At 44.0% G+C, this 20,869-nt stretch overlaps 1 long non-coding RNA gene across 1 annotated transcript in view; it reads left to right on the forward strand.

Moving 5' to 3' along the window:
* Positions 1 to 4,263: 4,263 nt before the first annotated feature.
* LOC307181137 overlaps positions 4,264 to 20,869 on the forward strand; it is a 3,028,377-nt gene continuing 3,011,771 nt past the window's right edge. Inside the window, exon 1 of the long non-coding RNA XR_013825945.1 lies at positions 4,264 to 4,303. This is a non-coding gene — a long non-coding RNA (uncharacterized lncRNA). The remainder of the gene's footprint in view (positions 4,304 to 20,869) is intronic.

Genomic DNA, 20,869 nt, shown 5'->3' on the forward strand with positions numbered 1-20,869 from the left:
ACGCCCTTTTTGGCCAAGTGCATCATTGTGGACGTTCTGCCTCTTTTCCTATGCTTTCAATGCAATTCCAGTCTACCTTCTGAAATCGGTTTCCTGCAATTCTGCCCCGCTTTCAAGTCCTCTTGGCAGCCTTACTTCAGTATATTTTTGGACGATAGCTGTCATTTATAACTCTGCAGGTTTGTGAATTACAGTGCCCCTGAGCTCCTTTCCTCAACTCTCTTTCTTGTGAGCTGGCCGCAGCACCGCAGGATGGCTTCAGGCCCTAATCTGGTTCCGGCACAGCATGCTGAGCCTTTGGTTATTTCCTCTTCCTGGTGGGAAATGAGAGTTAAATTTGCCCGTCCAGACACCTCCAGCTAGTCTCTCATTGGTTCTCCCTATTCCTGTTCATCTTCCGCAGAAATTGCAAACTGGGCCAAACAGGTGGTTAAAGGCACTTACTCTCCAAGTGTGGAGAGTGTTAGTAAAGTGTCTGGAATGTTGCACCCGAGTACCACGGGAGGAAAACTGAGACATATTTGAACACGTCTCCCGTTCACACGGTTGATCATACTCTGGGTTCCACATGCATGTTTTAGCTGAAGGAAGAATACCTTAAACCTGGAGAGTTGAGACCCGTGGAATGGGTACCATGCAATATGACTTCAAAGTGTCTTCATTTGCTCACCGAACCTCTCCAGTCCTATCACTGCTGCGTTTATGCACCTGTACACACGCTTGATTCTCTTTTGGAGACATAGCAATCCATAGGTTTTAAGATACTTACTAGTCAGGTACATTCTTAGGCGTTTAATATGCGGTGTTGAGTCAATTTCGTTGAGCAAGGAGTAGCTCTTGTCTATTCCATATTTGGCTTAAGGAACTTTATCTGTGCTCATTTCAATCTCTGGTTTTATGCAGCACCCCAACTCACCTTTACCCGTAGCAAGCATACGTTTGTTTTCTAAATTTGAGACCCTGTTCTGTTCTGTAATTCACTTCCTGTGTAGCCAAGTTTACATTCAGTGTATTACTGATATCTTATGATGTTTCTTTTTCTGTGTGACTTATTTCAGTTAGAATCATCATACCTGAATCCAGTCATTGTGCTGCTAAGGGCCTGATGACATAGATTTCATTGCTGAGTGATATTGCTTTCTAAGTAAGTACCACAACTTCTTTATCCATTTTTCACTTTCTGCGATGTTGAACTTGTACTGTAAACGAGGTTCTTGTAAACAGAGCCGTTCCAAACTTTGGGGTGGCTGTGTCTTTTTGATTTTACTTCCCTAAGCTATAGGTCCATAAGTGGAAGTGCCCTAGGCTCTGTTGCTTTGTTTTATAGATGTTTCAGGAAACACCATACACTTCTCCAGAGTGTCTGTTGGCAATTTACATCCCGCCCATCAGCATAACAAGGCTCCCAGTTCTCCATGGCCTGTCCTGCCTTTCTGGATTTTATACTTTTTTTCAGATGGCCCTTTTGACCGCGTGGAAGTGAGACTTCATTGTAGTGCAGATTTCCTTTGCAAGCTTGCTTGGTTGGCCAAAAAGTGCGTATGCGTTTTTTCCTGAATATATTCAGGAAAAAACGCATACGCACTTTTTGGCCAATTGCATCATTGTGGATGTTCTGCCTCTTTTCCTATGCTTTCAATGCAATTCCAGTCTACCTCCTGAAATCGGTTTTCTGCAATTCTGCCCCGCTTTCAAGTCCTCTTGGCAGCCTTACTTCAGTATATTTTTGGATAAAAGCTGTCATTTATAACTCTGCAGGTTTGTGAATTACAGTGCCCCTGAGCTCCTTTCTTCAACTCGCTTTCTTTTGGGCTGGCCGCAACACCGCAGGATGGCTTCAGGCCCTAATCTGCTTTCGGCACGGCACACTGAGCCTTTGGTTATTTCCTCTTCCTGGTGGGAATTGAGAGTTAAATTTGCCCGTCCAGACACCTCCAGCTAGTCTCTCATTGGTTCTCGCTATTCCTGTTCATCTTCCGCAGAAATTGCAAACTGGGCCAAACAGGAGGTTAAAGGGACTGACTCTCCAAGTCGGGAGAGTGTTAGTAAAGCGTCTGGAATGTTGCACCCGAGTACCAGGGTACGAAAACTGAGACATATTTGAACACGTCTCCCGATCACATGGTTGATCATACTCTAGGTTCCACATGCATGTTTTAGCTGAAGGAAGAATACCTTAAACCTGGGTAGTTGAAACCCGTGGAATGGGTACCATGCAATATGACTTCAAAGGGTCTTCATTTGCTCACCGAACCTCTCCAATCCTATCACTGCTGCGTTTATGCCCCTGTACACATGCTTGATTCTCTTTCGGAGACATAGCAATCCATAGGTTTTAAGATACTTACTAGTCAGGTACATTCTTAGGCGTTTAATATGCGGTGTTGAGTCCATTTCGTTGAGCAAGGAGTAGCTCTTGTCTATTCCATATTTGGCTTAAGGAACTTTATCTGTGCTCATTTCAATCTCTGGTTTTATGCAGCACCCCAACTCACCTTTCCCCTTAAACAAGCATAAGTTGCTTTTCTAACTTTGAGACACTGTTCTGTTCTGTAATTCAGTTCCTGTGTAGCCAGGTTTGCATTCCATGTATTACTGATATCTTATGATGTTTCTTTTTCTGTGTGACTTATTTCAGTTAGAATCATCGTACCTGAATCCACTCATTGTGCTGCTAAGGGCCTGATGACATAGATTTCATTGCTGAGTGATATTGCTTTGTAAGTAAATACCACAACTTCTTTATCCATTTTTCACTTTCTGCGATGTTGAACTTGTACTGTAAACGAGGTTCTTGTAAACAGAGGCGTCCCAAACTTTCGGGTGACTGTGTCTTTTTGATTTTAATTTCCCTAAGCTCTAGGACCATAAGTGGAAGTGCCCTAGGCTCTGTTGCTTTGTTTTTTAGATGTTTCAGGAAACACCATACACTTCTCCCGAGTGTCTGTTGGCAATTTACATCCCGCCCATCAGCATAACAAGGCTCCCAGTTCTCCATGGCCTGTCCTGCCTTTCTGGATTTTACACTTTTTTCAGATGGCCCTTTTGACCGGGGGGAAGTGAGACTTCATTGTACTGCAGATTCCCTTTGCAAGCTTGCTTGTTTGGCAAAAAGGGCGTATGCGTTTTTTCCTGAATATATTCAGGAAAAAACGCATAAGCACTTTTTGGCCAAGTGCATCATTGTGGACGTTCTGCCTCCTTTCCTATGCTTTCAATGCAATTCCAGTCTACCTCCTGAAATCGGTTTCCTGCAATTCTGCCCCGCTTTCAAGTCCTCTTGGCAGCCTTACTTCAGTATATTTTTGGACGATAGCTGTCATTTATAACTCTGCAGGTTTGTGAATTACAGTGCCCCTGAGCTCCTTTCTTCAACTCGTTTTCTTTTGAGCTGGCCGCAACACCACAGGATGGTTTCAGGCCCTAATCTGGTTCCGGCACGGCACGCAGAGCCTTTGGTTATTTCCTCTTCCTGGTGGGAAATGAGAGTTAAATTTGCCCGTCCAAACACCTCCAGCTAGTCTCTCATTGGTTCTCGCTATTGTTGTTCATCTTCCGCAGAAATTGCAAACTGGGCCAAACAGGAGGTTAAAGGGACTGACTCTCCAAGTCGGGAGAGTGTTAGTAAAGCGTCTGGAATGTTGCACCCGAGTACTAGGGTACGAAAACTGAGACATATTTGAACACGTCTCCCGATCACATGGTTGATCATACTCTAGGTTCCACATGCATGTTTTAGCTGAAGGAAGAATACCTTAAACCTGGGTAGTTGAAACCCGTGGAATGGGTACCATGCAATATGACTTCAAAGGGTCTTCATTTGCTCACCGAACCTCTCCAATCCTATCACTGCTGCGTTTATGCCCCTGTACACATGCTTGATTCTCTTTCGGAGACATAGCAATCCATAGGTTTTAAGATACTTACTAGTCAGGTACATTCTTAGGCGTTTAATATGCGGTGTTGAGTCCATTTCGTTGAGCAAGGAGTAGCTCTTGTCTATTCCATAGTTGGCTTAAGGAACTTTATCTGTGCTCATTTCAATCTCTGGTTTTATGCAGCACCCCAACTCACCTTTCCCCTTAAACAAGCATAAGTTGCTTTTCTAACTTTGAGACACTGTTCTGTTCTGTAATTCAGTTCCTGTGTAGCCAGGTTTGCATTCCATGTATTACTGATATCTTATGATGTTTCTTTTTCTGTGTGACTTATTTCAGTTAGAATCATCATACCTGAATCCACTCATTGTGCTGCTAAGGGCCTGATGACATAGATTTCATTGCTGAGTGATACTGCTTTGTAAGTAAATACCACAACTTCTTTATCCATTTTTCACTTTCTGCGATGTTGAACTTGTACTGTAAACGAGGTTCTTGTAAACAGAGGCGTCCCAAACTTTGGGGTGACTGTGTCTTTTTGATTTTAATTTCCCTAAGCTATAGGACCATAAGTGGAAGTGCCCTCGGCTCTGTTGCTTTGTTTTTTAGATGTTTCAGGAAACACCATACACTTCTCCCAAGTGTCTGTTGGCAATTTACATCCCGCCCATCAGCATAACAAGGCTCCCAGTTCTCCATGGCCTGTCCTGCCTTTCTGGATTTTACACTTTTTTCAGATGGCCCTTTTGACCGGGGGGAAGTGAGACTTCATTGTACTGCAGATTCCCTTTGCAACCTTGCTTGGTTGGCCAAAAAGGGCGTATGCGTTTTTTCCTGAATATATTCAGGAAAAAACGCATATGCCCTTTTTGGCCAAGTGCATCATTGTGGACGTTCTGCCTCTTTTCCTATGCTTTCAATGCAATTCCAGTCTACCTCCTGAAATCGGTTTCCTGCATTTCTGCCCCGCTTTCAAATCCTCTTGGCAGCCTTACTTCAGTATATTTTTGGACGATAGCTGTCATTTATAACTCTGCAGGATTGTGAATTACAGTGTCCCTGAGCTCCTTTCTTCAACTCGCTTTCTTTTGAGCTGGACGCAACACCGCAGGATGGCTTCAGGCCCTAATCTGGTTCCGGCAGGGCATGCTGAGCCTTTGGTTATTTCCTCTTCCTGGTGGGAAATGAGAGTTAAATTTGCCCGTCCAGACACCTCCAGCTAGTCTCTCATTGGTTCTCGCTATTCCTGTTCATCTTCCGCAGAAATTGCAAACTGGGCCAAACAGGAGGTTAAAGGTGCTGACTCTCCAAGTGGGGAGAGTGTTAGTAAAGCGTCTGGAATGTTGCACGCGAGTACCAGGGGAGGAAAACTGAGACATATTTGAACACGTCTCCCGTTCACATGGTTGATCATACTCTGGGTTCCACATGCATGATTTAGCTGAAGGAAGAATACCTTAAACCTAGAGAGTTAAGACTCGTGTAATGGGTACCATGCAATATGACTTCAAAGGGTCTTCATTTGCTCACCGAACCTCTCCAATCCTATCACTGCTGCGTTTATGCCCCTGTACACATGCTTGATTCTCTTTTGGAGACATAGCAATCCATAGGTTTTAAGATAGTTACTAGTCAGATACATTCTTAGGCGTTTAATATGGGGTGTTGAGTCCATTTCGTTGAGCAAGGAGTAGCTCTTGTCTATTCCATATTTGGCTTAAGGAACTTTATCTGTGCTCATTTCAATCTCTGGTTTTATGCAGCACCCCAACTCACCTTTACCCTTAAGCAAGCATAAGTTGGTTTTCTAAATTTGAGACCCTGTTCTGTTCTGTAATTCAGTTCCTGTGTAGCCAAGTTTACATTCCGTGTATTACTGATATCTTATGATGTTTCTTTTTCTGTGTGACTTATTTCAGTTAGAATCATCATACCTGAATCCACTCATTGTGCTGCTAAGGGCCTGATGACATAGATTTCATTGCTGAGTGATACTGCATTGTACGTAAGTACCATAAGTACTTTATCCATTTTTCACTTTCTGTGATATTGAACTTGTATGGTAAACGAGGTTCTTGTAAACAGAGGCGTCCCTAACTTTGGGGTAGCTCTGTCTTTTTTATTTTAATTTCCCTAAGCTATAGGACCATAAGTGGAAGTGCCCTAGGCTCTGTTGCTTTGTTTTTTAGATGTTTCAGGAAACACCATACACTTCTCCCGAGTGTCTGTTGGCAATTTACATCCCGCCCATCAGCATAACAAGGCTCCCAGTTCTCCATGGCCTGTCCTTCCTTTCTGGATTTTACACTTTTTTCAGATGGCCCTTTTGACCGGGGGGAAGTGAGACTTCATTGTAGTGCAGATTTCCTTTGCAAGCTTGCTTGGTTGGCCAAAAAGTGCGTATGCGTTTTTTCCTGAATATATTCAGGGAAAAACGCATACGCCCTTTTTGGCCAAGTGCATCATTGTGGACGTTCTGCCTCTTTTCCTATGCTTTCAATGCAATTCCAGTCTACCTTCTGAAATCGGTTTCCTGCAATTCTGCCCCGCTTTCAAGTCCTCTTGGCAGCCTTACTTCAGTATATTTTTGGACGATAGCTGTCATTTATAACTCTGCAGGTTTGTGAATTACAGTGCCCCTGAGCTCCTTTCTTCAACTCTCTTTCTTGTGAGCTGGCCGCAGCACCGCAGGATGGTTCAGGCCCTAATCTGGTTCCGGCACAGCACGCTGAGCCTTTGGTTATTTCCTCTTCCTGGTGGGAAATGAGAGTTAAATTTGCCCGTCCAGACACCTCCAGCTAGTCTCTCATTGGTTCTCGCTATTCCTGTTCATCTTCCGCAGAAATTGCAAACTGGGCCAAACAGGACGTTAAAGGCGCTGACTCTCCAAGTCGGGAGATTGTTAGTAAAGCGTCTGGAATGTTGCACCCGGGTACCAGGGGAGGAAAACTGAGACATATTTGAACACGTCTCCCGTTCACACGGTTGATCATACTCTGGGTTCCACATGCATGTTTTAGCTGAAGGAAGAATACCTTAAACCTGGAGAGTTGAGACCCGTTGAATGGGTACCACGCAATATGACTTCAAAGGGTCTTCATTTGCTCACCGAACCTCTCCAATCCTATCACTGCTGCGTTTATGCCCCTGTACACATGCTTGATTCTCTTTCGGAGACATAGCAATCCATAGGTTTTAAGATACTTACTAGTCAGGTACATTCTTAGGCGTTTAATAGGCGGTGTTGAGTCCATTTCGTTGAGCAAGGAGTAGCTCTTGTCTTTTCCATATTTGGCTTAAGGAACTTTATCTGTGCTCATTTCAATCTCTGGTTTTATGCAGCACCCCAACTCACCTTTCCCCTTAAGCAAGCATAAGTTGGTTTTCTAAATTTGAGACCCTGTTCTGTTCTGTAATTCAGTTCCTGTGTAGCCAAGTTTACATTCCGTGTATTACTGATATCTTATGATGTTTCTATTTCTGTGTGACTTATCTCAGTTAGAATCATCATACCTGAATCCACTCATTGTGCTGCTAAGGGCCTGATGACATAGATTTCATTGCTGAGTGATATTGCTTTGTAAGTAAATACCACAACTTCTTTATCCATTTTTCACTTTCTGCGATGTTGAACTTGCACTGTAAACGAGGTTCTTGTAAACAGAGGCGTCCCAAACTTTGGGGTGGCTGTGTCTTTTTGATTTTAATTTCCCTAAGCTATAGGACCATAAGTGGAAGTGCCCTTGGCTCTGTTGCTTTGTTTTTTAGATGTTTCAGGAAACACCATACACTTCTCCCGAGTGTGTGTTGGCAATTTACATCCCGCCCATCAGCATAACAAGGCTCCCAGTTCTCCATGGCCTGTCCTGCCTTTCTGGATTTTACACTTTTTCAGATGGCCCTTTAGACCGGGGGGAAGTGAGACTTCATTGTAGTGCAGATTTCCTTTGCAAGCTTGCTTGGTTGGCCAAAAAGGGCGTATGTGTTTTTTCCTGAATATATTTAGGAAAAAAGGCATACGCCCTTTTTGGCCAAGTGCATCATTGTGGACGTTCTGCCTGTTTTCCTATGCTTTCAATGCAATTCCAGTCTACCTCCTGAAATCGATTTCCTGCAATTCTGCCCGCTTTCAAGTCCTCTTGGCAGCCTTACTTCAGTCTATTTTTGGACGATAGCTGTCATTTATAACTCTGCAGGTTTGTGAATTACAGTGCCCCTGATCTCCTTTCTTCAACTCGCTTTCTTTTGAGCTGGACGCAACACCGCAGGATGGCTTCAGGCCCTACTCTGGTTCCGGCACGGCACGCTGAGCCTTTGGTTATTTCCTCTTCCTGGTGGGAAATGAGAGTTATATTTGCCCGTCCAGACACCTCCAGCTAGTCTCTCATTGGTTCTCCCTATTCCTGTTCATCTTCCGCAGAAATTGCAAACTGGGCCAAGCAGGAGGTTAAAGGGACTGACTCTCCAAGTCGGGAGAGTGTTAGTAAAGCGTCTGGAATGTTGCACCCGAGTACCAGGGTACGAAAACTGAGACATATTTGAACACGTCTCCCGATCACATGGTTGATCGTACTCTAGGTTCCACATGGATGTTTTAGCTGAAGGAAGAATACCTTAAACCTGGGTAGTTGAAACCCGTGGAATGGGTACCATGCAATATGACTTCAAAGGGTCTTCATTTGCTCACCGAACCTCTCCAATCCTATCACTGCTGCATTTATGCCCCTGTACACATGCTTGATTCTCTTTCGGAGACATAGCAATCCATAGGTTTTAAGATACTTACTAGTCAGGTACATTCTTAGGCATTTAATAGGCGGTGTTGAGTCCATTTCGTTGAGTAAGGAGTAGCTCTTGTCTATTCCATATTTGGCTTAAGGAACTTTATCTGTGCTCATTTCAATGTCTGGTTTTATGCAGCACCCCAACTCACCTTTCCCCTTAAGCAAGCATAAGTTGGTTTTCTAAATTTGAGACCCTGTTCTGTTCTGTAATTCAGTTCCTGTGTAGCCAAGTTTACATTCCGTGTATTACTGATAACTTATGATGTTTCTATTTCTGTGTGACTTATCTCAGTTAGAATCATCATACCTGAATCCACTCATTGTGCTGCTAAGGGCCTGATGACATAGATTTCATTGCTGAGTGATATTGCTTTGTAAGTAAATACCACAACTTCTTTATCCATTTTTCACTTTCTGCGATGTTGAACTTGCACTGTAAACGAGGTTCTTGTAAACAGAGGCGTCCCAAACTTTGGGGTGGCTGTGTCTTTTTTATTTTAATTTCTCTAAGCTATAGGACCATAAGTGGAAGTGCCCTAGGCTCTGTTGCTTTGTTTTTTAGATGTTTCAGGAAACACCATACACTTCTCCCGAGTGTCTGTTGGCAATTTACATCCCGCCCATCAGCATAACAAGGCTCCCAGTTCTCCATGGCCTGTCCTGCCTTTCTGGATTTTACACTTTTTTCAGATGGCCCTTTTGACCAGGGGGAAGTGAGACTTCATTGTAGTGCAGATTTCCTTTGCAAGCTTGCTTGGTTGGCCAAAAAGGACGTATGCGTTTTTTCCTGAATATATTTAGGAAAAAAGGCATACGCCCTTTTTGGCCAAGTGCATCATTGTGGACGTTCTGCCTCTTTTCCTATGCTTTCAATGCAATTCCAGTCTACCTCCTGAAATCGATTTCCTGCAATTCTGCCCCGCTTTCAAGTCCTCTTGGCAGCCTTACTTCAGTCTATTTTTGGACGATAGCTGTCATTTATAACTCTGCAGGTTTGTGAATTACAGTGCCCCTGAGCTCCTTTCTTCAACTCGCTTTCTTGTCACCTGGCCGCAACACTGCAGGATGGCTTCAGGCCCTAATCTGGTTCCGGCACGGCACGCTGAGCCTTTGGTTATTTCCTCTTCCTGGTGGGAAATGAGAGTTAAATTTGCCCGTCCAGACACCTCCAGCTAGTCTCTCATTGGTTCTCCCTATTCCTGTTCATCTTCCGCAGAAATTGCAAACTGGGCCAAGCAGGAGGTTAAAGGGACTGACTCTCCAAGTCGGCAGAGTGTTAGTAAAGCGTCTGGAATGTTGCACCCGAGTACCAGGGTACGAAAACTGAGACATATTTGAACACGTCTCCCGATCACATGGTTGATCGTACTCTAGGTTCCACATGCATGTTTTGGCTGAAGGAAGAATACCTTATACCTGGAGAGTTGAGACCCGTGGAATGGGTACCATGCAATATGACTTCAAAGGGTCTTCATTTGCTCACCGAACCTCTCCAATCCTATCACTGCTGCGTTTATGCCCCTGTACACATGCTTGATTCTCTTTCGGAGACATAGCAATCCATAGGTTTTAAGATACTTACTAGTCAGGTACATTCTTAGGCGTTTAATATGCGGTGTTGAGTCCATTTCGTTGAGCAAGGAGTAGCTCTTGTCTATTCCATAGTTGGCTTAAGGAACTTTATCTGTGCTCATTTCAATCTCTGGTTTAATGCAGCACCCCAACTCACCTTTCCCCTTAAGCAAGCATAAGTTGGTTTTCTAAATTTGAGACCCTGTTCTGTTCTGTAATTCAGTTCCTGTGTAGCCAAGTTTACATTCCGTGTATTACTGATATCTTATGATGTTTCTTTTTCTGTGTGACTTATTTCAGTTAGAATCATCATACCTGAATCCACTCATTGTGCTGCTAAGGGCCTGATGACATAGATTTCATTGCTGAGTGATATTGCTTTGTAAGTAAATACCACAACTTCTTTATCCATTTTTCACTTTCTGCGATGTTGAACTTGTACGGTAAACGAGGTCTTGTAAACAGAGGCGTCCCAAAGTTTGGGGTGGCTGTATCTTTTTGATTTTAATTTCCCTAAGCTATAGGACCATAAGTGGAAGTGCCCTAGGCTCTGTTGCTTTGTTTTTTAGATGTTTCAGGAAACACCATACACTTCTCCCGAGTGTCTGTTGGCAATTTACATCCCGCCCATCAGCATAACAAGGCTCCCAGTTCTCCATGGCCTGTCCTGCCTTTCTGGATTTTACAATTTTTTCAGATGGCCCTTTTGACCGGGGGGAAGTGAGACTTCTTTGTAGTGCAGATTTCCTTTGCAAGCTTGCTTGGTTGGCCAAAAAGGGCGTATGCGTTTTTTCCTGAATATATTCAGGAAAAAACGCATACGCCCTTTTTGGCCAAGGGCATCATTGTGGACGTTCTGCCTCTTTTCCTATGCTTTCAATGCAATTCCAGTCTACCTCCTGAAATCGGTTTCCTGCAATTCTGCCCCGCTTTCAAGTCCTCTTGGCAGCCTTACTTCAGTATATTTTTGGACGATAGCTGTCATTTATAACTCTGCAGGTTTGTGAATTACAGTGCCCCGAGCTCCTTTCTTCAACTCGCTTTCTTTTGAGCTGGCCGCAACACCGCAGGATGGCTTCAGGCCCTAATCTGGTTCCGGCACGGCATGCTGAGCCTTTGGTTATTTCCTCTTCCTGGTGGGAAATGAGAGTTAAATATGCCCGTCCAGACACCTCCAGCTAGTCTCTCATTGGTTCTCGCTATTCCTGTTCATCATCCGCAGAAATTGCAAACTGGGCCAAACAGGAGGTTAAAGGGACTGACTCTCCAAGTCGGGAGAGAGTTAGTAAAGCGTCTGGAATGTTGCACCCGAGTACCAGGGTACGAAAACTGAGACATATTTGAACACGTCTCCCGTTCACACGGTTGATCATACTCTGGGTTCCACATGCATGTTTTAGCTGAAGGAAGAATACCTTAAACCTGGGTAATTGAAACCCGTGGAATGGGTACCATGCAATATGACTTCAAAGGGTCTTCATTTGCTCACCGAACCTTTCCAATCCTATCACTGCTGCATTTATGCCCCTGTACACACGCTTGATTCTCTTTTGGAGACATAGCAATCCATAGGTTTTAAGATACTTACTAGACAGGTACATTCTTAGGCGTTTAATATGGTGTGTTGAGTCCATCTCGTTGAGCAAGGAGTAGCTCTTGTCTATTCCATATTTGGCTTAAGGAACTTTATCTGTGCTCATTTCAATGTCTGGTTTTATGCAGCACCCCAACTCACCTTTCTCCTTAAGCAAGCATAAGTTGGTTTTCTAAATTTGAGACCCTGTTCTGTTTTGGAATTCAGTTCCTGTGTAGCCAAGTTTACATTCCGTGTATTAGTGATATCTTATGATGTTTCTTTTTCTGTGTGACTTATTTCAGTTAGAATCATCGTACCTGAATCCACTCATTATGCTGCTATGGGCCTGATGACATAGATTTCATTGCTGAGTGATACTGCATTGTACGTAAGTACCACAAGTTCTTTATCCATTTTTCACTTTCTGTGATGTTGAACTTGTACGGTAAATGAGGTTCTTGTAAACAGAGGCGTCCCAAACTTTGGGGTGGCTGTGTCTTTTTGATTTTAATTTCCCTGAGCTATAGGACCATAAGTGGAAGTGCCCTAGGCTCTGTTGCTTTGTTTTTTAGATGTTTCAGGAAACACCATACACTTCTCCCGAGTGTCTGTTGGCAATTTACATCCCGCCCATCAGTACAACAAGGCTCCCAGTTCTCCATGGCCTGTCCTGCATTTCTGGATTTTACACATTTTTCAGATGGCCCTTTTGACCGGGGGGAAGTGAGACTTCATTGTAGTGCAGATTTCCTTTGCAAGCTTGCTTGGTTGGCCAAAAAGGGCGTATGCGTTTTTTCCTGAATATATTCAGGAAAAAACGCATACGCCCTTTTTGGCCAAGTGCATCATTGTGGACGTTCTGCCTGTTTTCCTATGCTTTCAGTGCAATTCCAGTCTACCTCCTGAAATCGGTTTCCTGCAATTATGCCCCGCTTTCAAGTCCTCTTGGCAGCCTTACTTCAGTATATTTTTGGACGATAGCTGTCATTTATAACTCTGCAGGTTTGTGAATTACAGTGCCCCGAGCTCCTTTCTTCAACTCGCTTTCTTTTGAGCTGGCCGCAACACCGCAGGATGGCTTCAGGCCCTAATCTGGTTCCGGCACGGCACGCTGAGCCTTTGGTTATTTCCTCTTCCTGGTGGGAAATGAGAGTTAAATATGCCCGTCCAGACACCTCCAGCTAGTCTCTCATTGGTTCTCCCTATTCCTGTTCATCTTCCGCAGAAATTGCAAACTGGGCCAAACAGGAGGTTAAAGGCGCTGACTCTCCAAGTGGGGAGAGTGTTACTAAAGCGTCTGGAATGTTGCACCCGAGTACCAGGGGAGGAAAAGTGAGACATATTTGAACACGTATCCCGTTCACACGGTTGATCATACTCTGGGTTCCACATGCATGTTTTAGCTGAAGGAAGAATACCTGAAACCTGGAGAGTTGAGACCCGTGGAATGGGTACCATGCAATATGACTTCAAAGGGTCTTCATTTGCTCACCGAACCTCTCCAATCCTATCACTGCTGCGTTTATGCCCCTGTACACACGCTTGATTCTCTTTTGGAGACATAGCAATCCGTAGGTTTTAAGATACTTACAAGTCAGGTACATTCTTAGGCGTTTAATATGGGGTGTTGAGTCCATTTCATTGAGCAGGGAGTAGCTCTGGTCTATTCCATATTTGGCTTAAGGAACTTTATCTGTGCTCATTTCAATCTCTGGTTTAATGCAGCACCCCAACTCACCTTTACCCTTAAGCAAGCATAAGTTGGTTTTCTAAATTTGAGACCCTGTTCTGTTCTGTAATTCAGTTCCTGTGTAGCCAAGTTTACATTCCGTGTATTACTGATATCTTATGATGTTTCTTTTTCTGTGTGACTTATTTCAGTTAGAATCATCGTACCTGAATCCACTCATTGTGCTGCTAAGGGCCTGATGACATAGATTTCATTGCTGAGTGATATTGCTTTGTAAGTAAATACCACAACTTCTTTATCCATTTTTCACTTTCTGCGATGTTGAACTTGTACTGTAAACGAGGTTCTTGTAAACAGAGGCGTCCCAAACTTTGGGGTGGCTGTGTCTTTTTGATTTTAATTTCCCTAAGCTATAGGGCCATAAGTGGAAGTGCCCTACGCTCTGTTGCTTTGTTTTTTAGATGTTTCAGGAAACACCATACACTTCTCCCGAGTGTCTGTTGGCAATTTACATCCCGCCCATCAGCATAACAAGGCTCCCAGTTCTCCATGGCCTGTCCTGCCTTTCTGGATTTTACACTTTTTTCAGATGGCCCTTTTGACCAGGGAGAAGTGAGACTTCATTGTAGTGCACATTTCCTTTGCAAGCTTGCTTGGTTGGCCAAAAAGGACGTATGCGTTTTTTCCTGAATATATTCAGGAAAAAACGCATACGCCCTTTTTGGCCAAGTACATCATTGTGGACGTTCTGCCTGTTTTCCTATGCTTTCAATGCAATTCCAGTCTACCTCCTGAAATCGGTTTCCTGCAATTCTGCCCCGCATTCAAGTCCTCTTGGCAGCCTTACTTCAGTATATTTTTGGATGATAGCGGTCATTTATAACTCTGCAGGTTTGTGAATTACAGTGCCCCTGAGCTCCTTTCTACAACTCGCTTTCTTGTGACCTGGCCGCAACACCGCAGGATGGCTTCAGGCCCTAATGTGGTTCCGGCACGGCACGCTGAGCCTTTGGTTATTTCCTCTTCCTGGTGGGAAATGAGAGTTAAATTTGCCCGTCCAGACACCTCCAGCTAGTCTCTCATTGGTTCTCCCTATTCCTGTTCATCTTCCGCAGAAATTGCAAACTGGGCCAAACAAGAGGTTAAAGGGACTGACTCTCCAAGTCGGGAGAGTGTTAGTAAAGCGTCTGGAATGTTGCACCCGAGTACCAGGGTACGAAAACTGAGACATATTTGAACACGTCTCCCGATCACATGGTTGATCGTACTCTAGGTTCCACATGCATGTTTTGGCTGAAGGAAGAATACCTTATACCTGGAGAGTTGAGACCCGTGGAATGGGTACCATGCAATATGACTTCAAAGGGTCTTCATTTGCTCACCGAACCTCTCCAATCCTATCACTGCTGCGTTTATGCCCCTGTACACATGCTTGATTCTCTTTCGGAGACATAGCAATCCATAGGTTTTAAGATACTTACTAGTCAGGTACATTCTTAGGCGTTTAATATGCGGTGTTGAGTCCATTTCGTTGAGCAAGGAGTAGCTCTTGTCTATTACATAGTTGGCTTAAGGAACTTTATCTGTGCTCATTTCAATCTCTGGTTTTATGCAGCACCCCAACTCACCTTTCCCCTTAAGCAAGCATAAGTTGGTTTTCTAAATTTGAGACCCTGTTCTGTTCTGTAATTCAGTTCCTGTGTAGCCAAGTTTACATTCCATGTATTACTGATATCTTATGATGTTTCTTTTTCTGTGTGAATTACTTCAGTTAGAATCATCATACCTGAATCCACTCATTGTGCTCCTAAGGGCCTGATGACACAGATTTCATTGCTGAGTGATATTGCTTTGTAAGTAAATACCACAACTTCTTTATCCATTTTTCACTTTCTGCGATGTTGAACTTGTACGGTAAACGAGGTCTTGTAAACAGAGGCGTCCCAAAGTTTGGGGTGGCTGTGTCTTTTTGATTTTAATTTCCCTAAGCTATAGGACCATAAGTGGAAGTGCCCTAGGCTCTGTTGCTTTGTTTTTTAGATGTTTCAGGAAACACCATACACTTCTCCCGAGTGGTTGTTGGCAATTTACATCCCGCCCATCACCATAACAAGGCTCCCAGTTCTCCATGGCCTGTCCTGCCTTTCTGGATTTTACACTTTTTTCAGATGGCCCTTTTGACCCGGGGGAAGTGAGACTTCATTGTAGTGCAGATTTCCTTTGCAAGCTTGCTTGGTTGGCCAAAAAGGGCGTATGCGTTTTTTCCTGAATATATTCAGGAAAAAACGCATACGCCCTTTTTGGCCAAGGGCATCATTGTGGACGTTCTGCCTCTTTTCCTATGCTTTCAATGCAATTCCAGTCTACCTCCTGAAATCGGTTTCCTGCAATTCTGCCCCGCTTTCAAGTCCTCTTGGCAGCCTTACTTCAGTATATTTTTGGACGATAGCTGTCATTTATAACTCTGCAGGTTTGTGAATTACAGTGCCCCTGAGCTCCTTTCTTCAACTCGCTTTCTTGTCACCTGGCCGCAACACTGCAGGATGGCTTCAGGCCCTAATCTGGTTCCGGCACGGCACGCTGAGCCTTTGGTTATTTCCTCTTCCTGGTGGGAAATGAGAGTTAAATTTGCCCGTCCAGACACCTCCAGCTAGTCTCTCATTGGTTCTCCCTATTCCTGTTCATCTTCCGCAGAAATTGCAAACTGGGCCAAGCAGGAGGTTAAAGGGACTGACTCTCCAAGTCGGCAGAGTGTTAGTAAAGCGTCTGGAATGTTGCACCCGAGTACCAGGGTACGAAAACTGAGACATATTTGAACACGTCTCCCGATCACATGGTTGATCGTACTCTAGGTTCCACATGCATGTTTTGGCTGAAGGAAGAATACCTTATACCTGGAGAGTTGAGACCCGTGGAATGGGTACCATGCAATATGACTTCAAAGGGTCTTCATTTGCTCACCGAACCTCTCCAATCCTATCACTGCTGCGTTTATGCCCCTGTACACATGCTTGATTCTCTTTCGGAGACATAGCAATCCATAGGTTTTAAGATACTTACTAGTCAGGTACATTCTTAGGCGTTTAATATGCGGTGTTGAGTCCATTTCGTTGAGCAAGGAGTAGCTCTTGTCTATTCCATAGTTGGCTTAAGGAACTTTATCTGTGCTCATTTCAATCTCTGGTTTAATGCAGCACCCCAACTCACCTTTCCCCTTAAGCAAGCATAAGTTGGTTTTCTAAATTTGAGACCCTGTTCTGTTCTGTAATTCAGTTCCTGTGTAGCCAAGTTTACATTCCGTGTATTACTGATATCTTATGATGTTTCTTTTTCTGTGTGACTTATTTCAGTTAGAATCATCATACCTGAATCCACTCATTGTGCTGCTAAGGGCCTGATGACATAGATTTCATTGCTGAGTGATATTGCTTTGTAAGTAAATACCACAACTTCTTTATCCATTTTTCACTTTCTGCGATGTTGAACTTGTACGGTAAACGAGGTCTTGTAAACAGAGGCGTCCCAAAGTTTGGGGTGGCTGTATCTTTTTGATTTTAATTTCCCTAAGCTATAGGACCATAAGTGGAAGTGCCCTAGGCTCTGTTGCTTTGTTTTTTAGATGTTTCAGGAAACACCATACACTTCTCCCGAGTGTCTGTTGGCAATTTACATCCCGCCCATCAGCATAACAAGGCTCCCAGTTCTCCATGGCCTGTCCTGCCTTTCTGGATTTTACAATTTTTTCAGATGGCCCTTTTGACCGGGGGGAAGTGAGACTTCTTTGTAGTGCAGATTTCCTTTGCAAGCTTGCTTGGTTGGCCAAAAAGGGCGTATGCGTTTTTTCCTGAATATATTCAGGAAAAAACGCATACGCCCTTTTTGGCCAAGGGCATCATTGTGGACGTTCTGCCTCTTTTCCTATGCTTTCAATGCAATTCCAGTCTACCTCCTGAAATCGGTTTCCTGCAATTCTGCCCCGCTTTCAAGTCCTCTTGGCAGCCTTACTTCAGTATATTTTTGGACGATAGCTGTCATTTATAACTCTGCAGGTTTGTGAATTACAGTGCCCCGAGCTCCTTTCTTCAACTCGCTTTCTTTTGAGCTGGCCGCAACACCGCAGGATGGCTTCAGGCCCTAATCTGGTTCCGGCACGGCATGCTGAGCCTTTGGTTATTTCCTCTTCCTGGTGGGAAATGAGAGTTAAATATGCCCGTCCAGACACCTCCAGCTAGTCTCTCATTGGTTCTCGCTATTCCTGTTCATCATCCGCAGAAATTGCAAACTGGGCCAAACAGGAGGTTAAAGGGACTGACTCTCCAAGTCGGGAGAGAGTTAGTAAAGCGTCTGGAATGTTGCACCCGAGTACCAGGGTACGAAAACTGAGACATATTTGAACACGTCTCCCGTTCACACGGTTGATCATACTCTGGGTTCCACATGCATGTTTTAGCTGAAGGAAGAATACTTTAAACCTGGGTAATTGAAACCCGTGGAATGGGTACCATGCAATATGACTTCAAAGGGTCTTCATTTGCTCACCGAACCTTTCCAATCCTATCACTGCTGCATTTATGCCCCTGTACACACGCTTGATTCTCTTTTGGAGACATAGCAATCCATAGGTTTTAAGATACTTACTAGACAGGTACATTCTTAGGCGTTTAATATGGTGTGTTGAGTCCATCTCGTTGAGCAAGGAGTAGCTCTTGTCTATTCCATATTTGGCTTAAGGAACTTTATCTGTGCTCATTTCAATGTCTGGTTTTATGCAGCACCCCAACTCACCTTTCTCCTTAAGCAAGCATAAGTTGGTTTTCTAAATTTGAGACCCTGTTCTGTTTTGGAATTCAGTTCCTGTGTAGCCAAGTTTACATTCCGTGTATTAGTGATATCTTATGATGTTTCTTTTTCTGTGTGACTTATTTCAGTTAGAATCATCGTACCTGAATCCACTCATTATGCTGCTATGGGCCTGATGACATAGATTTCATTGCTGAGTGATACTGCATTGTACGTAAGTACCACAAGTTCTTTATCCATTTTTCACTTTCTGTGATGTTGAACTTGTACGGTAAATGAGGTTCTTGTAAACAGAGGCGTCCCAAACTTTGGGGTGGCTGTGTCTTTTTGATTTTAATTTCCCTGAGCTATAGGACCATAAGTGGAAGTGCCCTAGGCTCTGTTGCTTTGTTTTTTAGATGTTTCAGGAAACACCATACACTTCTCCCGAGTGTCTGTTGGCAATTTACATCCCGCCCATCAGTACAACAAGGCTCCCAGTTCTCCATGGCCTGTCCTGCATTTCTGGATTTTACACATTTTTCAGATGGCCCTTTTGACCGGGGGGAAGTGAGACTTCATTGTAGTGCAGATTTCCTTTGCAAGCTTGCTTGGTTGGCCAAAAAGGGCGTATGCGTTTTTTCCTGAATATATTCAGGAAAAAACGCATACGCCCTTTTTGGCCAAGTGCATCATTGTGGACGTTCTGCCTCTTTTCCTATGCTTTCAATGCAATTCCAGTCTACCTCCTGAAATCGGTTTCCTGCAATTATGCCCCGCTTTCAAGTCCTCTTGGCAGCCTTACTTCAGTATATTTTTGGACGATAGCTGTCATTTATAACTCTGCAGGTTTGTGAATTACAGTGCCCCGAGCTCCTTTCTTCAACTCGCTTTCTTTTGAGCTGGCCGCAACACCGCAGGATGGCTTCAGGCCCTAATCTGGTTCCGGCACGGCACGCTGAGCCTTTGGTTATTTCCTCTTCCTGGTGGGAAATGAGAGTTAAATATGCCCGTCCAGACACCTCCAGCTAGTCTCTCATTGGTTCTCCCTATTCCTGTTCATCTTCCGCAGAAATTGCAAACTGGGCCAAACAGGAGGTTAAAGGCGCTGACTCTCCAAGTGGGGAGAGTGTTACTAAAGCGTCTGGAATGTTGCACCCGAGTACCAGGGGAGGAAAAGTGAGACATATTTGAACACGTATCCCGTTCACACGGTTGATCATACTCTGGGTTCCACATGCATGTTTTAGCTGAAGGAAGAATACCTGAAACCTGGAGAGTTGAGACCCGTGGAATGGGTACCATGCAATATGACTTCAAAGGGTCTTCATTTGCTCACCGAACCTCTCCAATCCTATCACTGCTGCGTTTATGCCCCTGTACACACGCTTGATTCTCTTTTGGAGACATAGCAATCCGTAGGTTTTAAGATACTTACAAGTCAGGTACATTCTTAGGCGTTTAATATGGGGTGTTGAGTCCATTTCATTGAGCAGGGAGTAGCTCTGGTCTATTCCATATTTGGCTTAAGGAACTTTATCTGTGCTCATTTCAATCTCTGGTTTTATGCAGCACCCCAACTCACCTTTACCCTTAAGCAAGCATAAGTTGGTTTTCTAAATTTGAGACCCTGTTCTGTTCTGTAATTCAGTTCCTGTGTAGCCAAGTTTACATTCCGTGTATTACTGATATCTTATGATGTTTCTTTTTCTGTGTGACTTATTTCAGTTAGAATCATCGTACCTGAATCCACTCATTGTGCTGCTAAGGGCCTGATGACATAGATTTCATTGCTGAGTGATATTGCTTTGTAAGTAAATACCACAACTTCTTTATCCATTTTTCACTTTCTGCGATGTTGAACTTGTACTGTAAACGAGGTTCTTGTAAACAGAGGCGTCCCAAACTTTGGGGTGGCTGTGTCTTTTTGATTTTAATTTCCCTAAGCTATAGGGCCATAAGTGGAAGTGCCCTACGCTCTGTTGCTTTGTTTTTTAGATGTTTCAGGAAACACCATACACTTCTCCCGAGTGTCTGTTGGCAATTTACATCCCGCCCATCAGCATAACAAGGCTCCCAGTTCTCCATGGCCTGTCCTGCCTTTCTGGATTTTACACTTTTTTCAGATGGCCCTTTTGACCAGGGAGAAGTGAGACTTCATTGTAGTGCACATTTCCTTTGCAAGCTTGCTTGGTTGGCCAAAAAGGACGTATGCGTTTTTTCCTGAATATATTCAGGAAAAAACGCATACGCCCTTTTTGGCCAAGTACATCATTGTGGACGTTCTGCCTGTTTTCCTATGCTTTCAATGCAATTCCAGTCTACCTCCTGAAATCGGTTTCCTGCAATTCTGCCCCGCATTCAAGTCCTCTTGGCAGCCTTACTTCAGTATATTTTTGGATGATAGCGGTCATTTATAACTCTGCAGGTTTGTGAATTACAGTGCCCCTGAGCTCCTTTCTACAACTCGCTTTCTTGTGACCTGGCCGCAACACCGCAGGATGGCTTCAGGCCCTAATGTGGTTCCGGCACGGCACGCTGAGCCTTTGGTTATTTCCTCTTCCTGGTGGGAAATGAGAGTTAAATTTGC

The sequence above is a fragment of the Stenella coeruleoalba genome (assembly GCF_951394435.1).
Source record: "Stenella coeruleoalba genome assembly, contig: scaffold_39, whole genome shotgun sequence".
Classification (NCBI taxonomy): Eukaryota; Metazoa; Chordata; class Mammalia; order Artiodactyla; family Delphinidae; genus Stenella; species Stenella coeruleoalba.